The sequence below is a fragment of the Crocuta crocuta genome, unplaced genomic scaffold, assembly GCF_008692635.1.
Source record: "Crocuta crocuta isolate KB4526 unplaced genomic scaffold, BGI_CrCroc_1.0 scaffold125, whole genome shotgun sequence".
NCBI classification, from domain to species: Eukaryota; Metazoa; Chordata; class Mammalia; order Carnivora; family Hyaenidae; genus Crocuta; species Crocuta crocuta.
In genome coordinates this window covers 2,268,751-2,276,985 of record NW_027531143.1, presented here as the reverse complement: position 1 = coordinate 2,276,985, position 8,235 = coordinate 2,268,751, and positions in this window count along the sequence as shown.

The window sequence follows — 8,235 nt, the reverse complement described above, 5'->3', positions numbered from 1 at the left end:
TTATCTTTCAAAAAGCAGCTCTTAGATTCTTTGATCTAGTTGACTGGGGGTTTTTTGGATTCTATATTATTTATTTCTGCTGAAATATTTATTATTTCACTTCTTCTGCTAGCCCTGGGCTTTCTTTGCTGCTGCCTTTCTATCTCCCTTAGGTGTTAGATTAGGTTGTGGATTTTGGAGCTTTCCTGCTTCTTGAGAAAGGCCTGAATTGCAATGTATTTTCCACTTAGGACTGCTTTTGCTGCATCCTGAAAGGTTTGGACTGTTGTGTTTTCATTTTCATTTGCTTCCATAGAATTTTTAATTCCTTCTTTAATCTTCTGGTTGACCCATTCATTTTTTAGTAGGATGTTCTTTATCCTCCATGTATTTGGGGGTTTTCTAAATTTTTTTCTTGTGGTTGATTTCAAGTTTCATAGCATTGTGAACTGAAAATATACATGGTATGATCTCAATCCTTTTATATTCGATGAGAGCTGTTTTGTGACGTAGTATGTGATCTATTTTGAAGAATGTTTCATGTGCATTCGAGAAGAATGTGTATTTTGCTGCTTTTGGATGAAAAGTTCTGTTAAGTCCATCTGGTACAGTGTATCATTCAAGGCCATTGTTTTCTTGTTGATTTTCTGCCTAGATGATCTGTCCATTGCTATAAGCAGAGTATTAAAGTCACCTACAATTACAGTATTATATCAGTAAGATTATTTATGTTTGTGATAAACTGATTTACATATTTGGCTGCTACCATTTTGGGGGCATAACGTTTATAATTGTTAGGTCTTCTTGATGGATAGAGTCCTTAGTTGTGATATAATGCCCTTCTTCATATCTTGTTACAATCTTTGTTTTAAAATCTAGTTAGTCTGATAAAAGTATGGCCCATCCAGCCTTCTTTTGATGTTCAGTAGTACAATAGATGGTTCTCCATCAACTCACTTTCAATCTGCAGTTGTCCTCAGGTCCAAAATGAGTCTCTTGTAGGCAGCATATAGATGGATTTTGATGTTGTTGTTTATTCTAATGCCAATGTTTTTAGATTGAGGCATTTAGTCTATTTACATTCAGAGCATTATTGAAAGATATGAATTTGCTTATTTTTTTAATATAATTTATTGTCAAGTTAGTTAACATACAGTGTATATGATGTGCTTTTGGCTTCAGGGAAGACTCCCATGATTTATCACTTACATATAACACCAGTGCTCATCCCAACAAGTGTCCTCCTCAATGCCCATCACCCATTTTCACCTCTCCTCCAACTCCCATCCATTCTCAGTTTGTCTCTGTATTTAAGAGTCTCTTGTCATTTGCCTCCCTCCCTCATTGTAACTATTTTTCCCCCTTCCCTTCCCCCATGGTATTCTGTTAAGTTTATCAAGATCACATATGAGTGAAATATATGATACCTGTCCTTCTCTGACTGATTTCACTTAGCATAATGCTTTCCAGTTCCATCTACATTGCTGTAAATGGCATAATTTCACTCCTTCTCATTGCCAAGTAGTATTCCATTGTATATATAAACCACAACTTCTTTATCCATTCATCAGTTTGTTCTCTGTATTTAAGAGTCTCTTATGGTTTGCTTCCCTCTCTGTTTGAAACTATTTTTCCCCTTCCCTTCCCCCATGGTCTTCTGTTAAGTTTCTCAAATTCCACATATGAGTGAAAACATAGGATTGAAAGATATGGATTTAGTGTCATTATGTTATCTGTAGGTTTCATGCTTGTGGTGACGTCTCTGGTCCTTTGAAGTCTTTTCCACTTTCTGCTCACAGAGTCCTCTTCAGGATCTCCTGCAGGGCTGGCTTAGAGATCATGAACTCCTTTATCTTTTGTTTGTCTAGGAAAGGCTTTATCTCTCCTTCTATTCTGACTGACAACCTTGCTTGATAAAGGATTCTTGGCTGCATATTTTTCCTGTTCAGCACTTTGAATATCTCCTGCCACTCCCTTATGCCCTGCCAAGTCTCAGTGGACAGGTCTGCTATCACCCTTATGTGTCCACCTTATATGTTAAGGCCTGTTTGTTCCTAGCTGCTTTCAGAATTCTCTCTTTATCTTTAGATTTTGCCAGTTTCACCAGAATATGTCATAGTGTTGACCTGTTTTTGTTCATTTTTGAAGGGAGTTCTCTATGCCTTTTGGACTTGGATGCCTGTTTCCTTCCCCAGATTATGGAAGTTCTCAGCTAAATTTTGTTCAAATAAACCTTCTGTCCCTTTCTCTCTCTTCTTCTGTAACTCCTGTGATATTGATACTATTTCATTTCATTGAATCACTTAGGTCTCTAATTCTCCCCTCATGGGCTAGTAATTTCCTTTCCCTCTTTTTTTCAGCTTCATCATTTTCCATAATTTTATCTTCTATTTCACCTATTATTTCTTCTGCTTCTTCCATCCTTGCTGTCACTGTATCTAGTTTATTTTGCCTCTGATTTATGGCATTTCTTAATTCATGTCTATTTCTTAGGTCTTTGATCTCTGCAGCAATAGATCCTCTGCTGTCTTCTATGCTTTTTTCAAGCCCAGCAATTAGTCTTATGACTGTTATTCTAAATTCTTATTCAGATATGTTGCTTATATCTTTTTTGAGCAATTCTCTGGCTGTCATTTTTTCCTGGACTTTTTTTTGAGGAGAATCTTCCCTTTTGGCATTTTGGATACACTTCTGTCTTTTACATGTTCTAATAGCTTATTATGTGTCCTGCACCTGTGAGTACTACTATACTAAAAAGGGGCCATACACTGTCTGGAGCTTGGCTCTTCAGAAAATGTTTTTGGAGTGTGTTGTGTGCACTCCGTTACTGCATATTTGGCTGCTGTATCCCGTTGGTCAGCTCTCTGCAAAGCTCCTCCTTCCTCATAGTGGTGGATTGTTTGGACCTTCCACCAGATGTGCTTTGATTTGTTCATTGAAGTAACTGGAATAAAGGCAAGGTAGGGGGTTGGAGGGACCTGACCTGATCCTATACAAAGAGAAAAATGAAAGAGTCAGAAAAAAAGACCAAGCAGAGAATCAAAGAAACTATAAGCCTTAATCCAGAGAGAGAAAGGAAAATAAAGAAAGAGATATAGAAAGGTGTAAAAAGAATACTGTGAAATTGCCTGATTAAACAAGAAAAAACAGAGAAAGAAAAAAACTATATATATAGAAAGAAAAAACTATGTAGTACTATATAGTATAGTATATGTGTGTGTGTATGTATGTATGTATGTGTGTGTATATATTTATATATATATACATATATATATAAAATGAGAATTGACCAAAATCAAATCAGAAGCTATAAGCCTGATTCCAAAGGAAAAAAAGAAGAGGGTAGAAAGCAAAGAAAAGAAGAGAAGAAAAAGACTAACATATAAAACTGCAGCACAGTTGTGTGTTGGTTCTGTTGATGCCTGGGACCAGTGGCTGTGCTGGTCTGGAGGAGAGGCTATCTGGGTCACTCAGTATCAGTCCCACCTCTGTAGATAAGCAGTTGCCAGTCATGGAGGGGTGGGGTTTGGTGTAAACAGTTTCCCCTCCACTGGGGGCTGCTGTGCTTCTCCCTGAAGCCCCACCATGCTGGAGATGGGAAGAAAAATAGTGACACCCCAATCTCTCCTCCCTGGACCGGTGTCACAAACCGTGCTCATAACCCTCACAGAGCAGTGCAGGCAACCAACTTGTCCTGCTCCACAGTCTCCCAAGCGTCCTAGATGCTGGGATTCAACCCTGATGTCTTAAAGGATTCCTGTACCACATGGATTCTGTTCCAGTACAGTGTCACTCCACCCTGCTGGCTGGTACCTGCAGGGTCTTTTGTCTTTGGGGAGGCAATAAACCTTCCCATAGTACTCGAAGGAAGGGACTGTTCTCACCCAGTGTGACCCTGAGATCGATACCACACCCCAGGGCCAGCCTCCTCTCCCATAGGTACACACATAGCCAGCCACCTCCAGTCCAGAGAAAGTCACACACTTTAGAAAACTCCAATCTTCAGCTCCTAAAGCTGTTTGCTAAATGGAAACTGGCACTCTCCATATTTCTCATTCCCCAGTCCATGGTCTGGAGAAGTTTCTCTCTTATACTAACAATACCACAATTTCACAGCCTTTCTTTCTCTTCCTTTGGTCTGTCCACAGAAGGGGATCCCTCCCTTCTGTGCCCATGCCATTTTTATCTCCCCCCATTCACATACACACACCTCTGTCCCACCAAGCTGTCTCCCTCCATCTGTGGAGATCCTGTCAGATCACTTCACAGATTGATTTCCTGGATGTTCCAAGTGATCTGACCTCAATACAGCTTTGTTTGAGTGTCCAAGGAAATCCTACTTCTCGCTACTTCTCCACAATCTTAACTCCTCCTCCCAGTCTCAAGTTTCTCACCAGCCACCTCTTCCAAACAATTCATCAATTAAGTGACACAAACAGTGTAATCAGCCAAAGTGAAAACTAGACTCCAGTGATCAAATGGGTAGATTTCAGATATATGATGTGTTTTCACTTTTATTTTTTTATGAAATGAAGTTCTTTTGACAAGAAAATTAACTCACTATTAGTTTACCTGCTGAAGGTTCCAATAGTCATGAGTAATATTTGTGTCTTTAAGGAACCTGCACTAACCAATTTTACTGAGAATGAGTCTTTACCATGGACTGACTTCATTGTCCAGACTGCAGACACACTTCTGTTTGTATACCTAAAGTATAACTTCAAGATAGCACATTGAGTGTAACCATGAAAAAATATAATTCAAAGTTTATTTTTATGCTCATTCATGAAATAATTAAATATTGCTTATTTTAGAGTTAAATGGCCTAGATTTTAAAACTAGTAAACTATTACTTCTACACTAATTTTGGACAAAGACTGGACTGTTGAATTTTTTTAATGTTTATTTATTTATTTATTTATTTATTGAGAGAGAGAGAGAGAGAGAGAACACATAAGCAAGGGAGGGGCAAAGGGAGAGAGAGAATCCCAAGCAAGCTCCACACACAGAGTCTGACACAGGGCTCGATCCCACAAACTAAGATTATGACCTGAGCAGAAATCAAGAGTCATGCGCTTAACCAACTGAGCCACCCAAAGCCCCTGGACTGTTGAATTTTTAAGTCTGAAAGAAATGAAATTTTGTGTTTCAGGGTTGGGCTACACTGAAACTGAATTTATAGCATACTTTGGCAGGCAGTCTTTTTCTGTCTCATTTATAACACCCCAGAGCACCTGGCAGAGGGAGAATTCTGACCCAGAGCTAAAAGGGAAGTTGAAAATGAAGACATCTGGTCTCCCTTAGCCTGGCTGGGCAGCAGAAAACAGCCACACTCTGCTTTGTTGCACTTGCCTTGTCCTACGAGCGTGTCCTGAGATTTTCAACAGAGCCCCAGCTCTCTTGAACCTAAATTCAACACTCCAAATCCTTGTGAAGAGCCCCAGCTTCAAACAACATTCTAACACTATTTCACTGAAGAGAAGCTGTTTCTAATCTAGTACATCTCACAAACAACATTCCTTTTATGTGTTGCTGATGAAATGCCAAATTCTGTACTTCTGAGTACTGTTTTTGCAATATACAAAAACAGATTTTGTGGCACAATAAAGCCTCCTTTTGTTTTTGCCATCATTTAGGATATTTTGCCTTAACTAAGATAAAGGGGCACAGAGAGGTTAAGTGACTTCCAAGGTTGCATAGCTTAACTAAAGCTTACCTAAACTTCCTAAAAGTCTTCATTTCCCTACCAGCTTTCTGATCACTCTACTATATCTACCCCCAACATGATAGAGAGATAAAACAATGACTAAGAGTAATACAGTACTTTTGTATTCTGATACATCTTCTTCCACTGAGTAGCTATGCAACCTTGGAAGTCACTTAACCTCTCTGTGCCCCTTTATCTTTCAGTGCAAAATGAAAAGTCAGACTAGATCCATGGCTTTCAAGCTATTATCCTTAGACTAGAGACCAGGGCTCTGGAAACAACAAAAGATTATCTGCCAAAAAGAAGAAAAATAGGAGAAGAAAGCAGAAAGAAAAGAATGAGTAGGATGAGGACAAGGTGAAAGGAACGTATTTCACCTAAGGGACCCATCTGTTCCTTTTATTGTTTTTGCTGATTGATGCTCTTTGTGAAATTCTATGTAAGATTCTTTTTGAATATTGTGTGTCAACTACACTTCAATTAAAAAATATATTTGTTTGAGACCATAAAGAGGTAGTTCTTTTGCTGAAAGAAGTATAAATGATCTCTGAGTTTCTTTCTATCTCTAAAATTCTGCTAATAATTACGATAGGTACCTTTAGCTAGCATTTATTCAGTATCTCCTAGATGACAGGCACTGGGCCAGGTTTGCATCCATTGTCTTATTTAATCTTCATGGCAATTAGCAGGGGATGACAAACAGAATAATAATTCCCCAAACATTTCCACATCTGAATTCACAAAACTAGTGAATGGGATCTCAATAGATTAAGGAACTTGATATGGGAAGATTATTCTAGATTATCAAGGTGAGTCCAATAATCACAAGGGTTCTTATAAGGAAGGGAGAGGGAAAAATTAGAGAAGGAAATATGATTAAAGCAGAGAACCAGAATAATGCACCATGAGAAAGACTCCACCAGTCATTGCTGGCTTTGATGATGGAGTAATGGTGCCATGAGCCAAGAATGTGGGCAGCTTTTAGAAGCTGGAAAAGATAAGGAAATTGATATTCCCCTAGAGCCTCCAGGAAGAATGCAGCCCTGCCAACACCTTGATATTAGCTCCACAAGATAATTTTGGACTTCTAACCTTAAGAACTATAAGATAATCAATTTGTATTGTTTAAGCCGCTAAGTTTACAGTAATTTGTTATAATAGCAATAGGAAACTAACACACAAGGTACTATTGAGGGGTTGTCCATAATGTTCTTTAAAGGACTTCTGCATGGACAAGGTGGTATCACATCATTAGTTGAGTTATAAGCCAGGTACAGTTAGAAGCTCCCATTAGGAATCTGTGCTCCAGAGGAGGCCAGCTAGCTTTTTACCCTTAAGGCCATATTCCAGAGGTGGCTATTACAAGTGCTCCCATTAGCAGCTTCACAGATCATCAACAGATGTTTTATTAATTAACATACATCAGGTCAAAAATGGAATGATATAGGTGAAATCAGTGGTTTGTCAGTTAGCAAAGTGAATGATATAAATGCATCCTCATTTGATAAATTTAAAAGGTTCAAGGTATGTGGATTGGCTAAAATATTTTGGGAACATTCACCACCCTCAGATGAGCAGAGTATAAGAACCTAGTGAGATCTTTAGCCTCAACCTTCAGAATGGTGCCTGTGGCCTGAGCTCTAGATGGTCCTGTGTTCAGTTATTAGAGTATTTTTGATTGCCTAATATCATCCATAAGAAAAGGAGGATCTTGTTTCTAAAATGCTATTGTGTCTTCCTCAAGAGAGCCATTCTTCCAAGGTAGCGGCAGAGCACCACAGTAATCAGAAACCTGAGACTCCTTCAGCATAGGATCTGTAAAGTATTTTGTGCCTAGTAGCTAACAAATGTTTATTGACAAAATGTCTATTTATATGGTCCAGTTTGGTCTAAGACATATTTCATTACAATGTTAGCAAGGCTGGGGAGAGGTAGTTCATCCTTACCTAACTGAAAATTTTAAACAGCTACCATTCATTGCCAAAGAAACCTAAAAACAGGGTGTAATTAAATGAGTCTAGGTCAGTTTACAATAATGGGCAGTTTGCAGGAGCTACATATATTTTGAGAACATGAAACTCAGCCCTCCTGTTCATTTGCAGGAGAAAAGATGTGTTCTTTTACTAATGAGATCTGCAGTGGTAACTGTGATAGGCTGTGTTTATTCCCTACAGAAACACTTCTGTGCTTTCTTCCACTATATTATATTTCAGCTGTTTCAGTGGAAGAAAAATGACACAGGTCTCCATGATACACTATACTCTGAAAGCATTCTGCAAGCTATCACCATGACCGTTTGAGATATAACCTTTTGTTATAGGTGCACCAGTGAGGCCAACAGCCTTTGTCTAATGTTCTCAGTGGAAAATTTGCATCCAGTCTATAAGCATGAAGTGAAAATAACAAAAAATTTGTCGAGAAGCCTGTAGGGGGCCTAAAGAAAAAGAAGCAACTAAGAGATAAGATACTAGGAAATTTGGCACATGTGAGGATCTGCCAAATTTCAAAAGAATCTCTTGGTCAACCTGTTTCATGTACTCCTGGAAAAA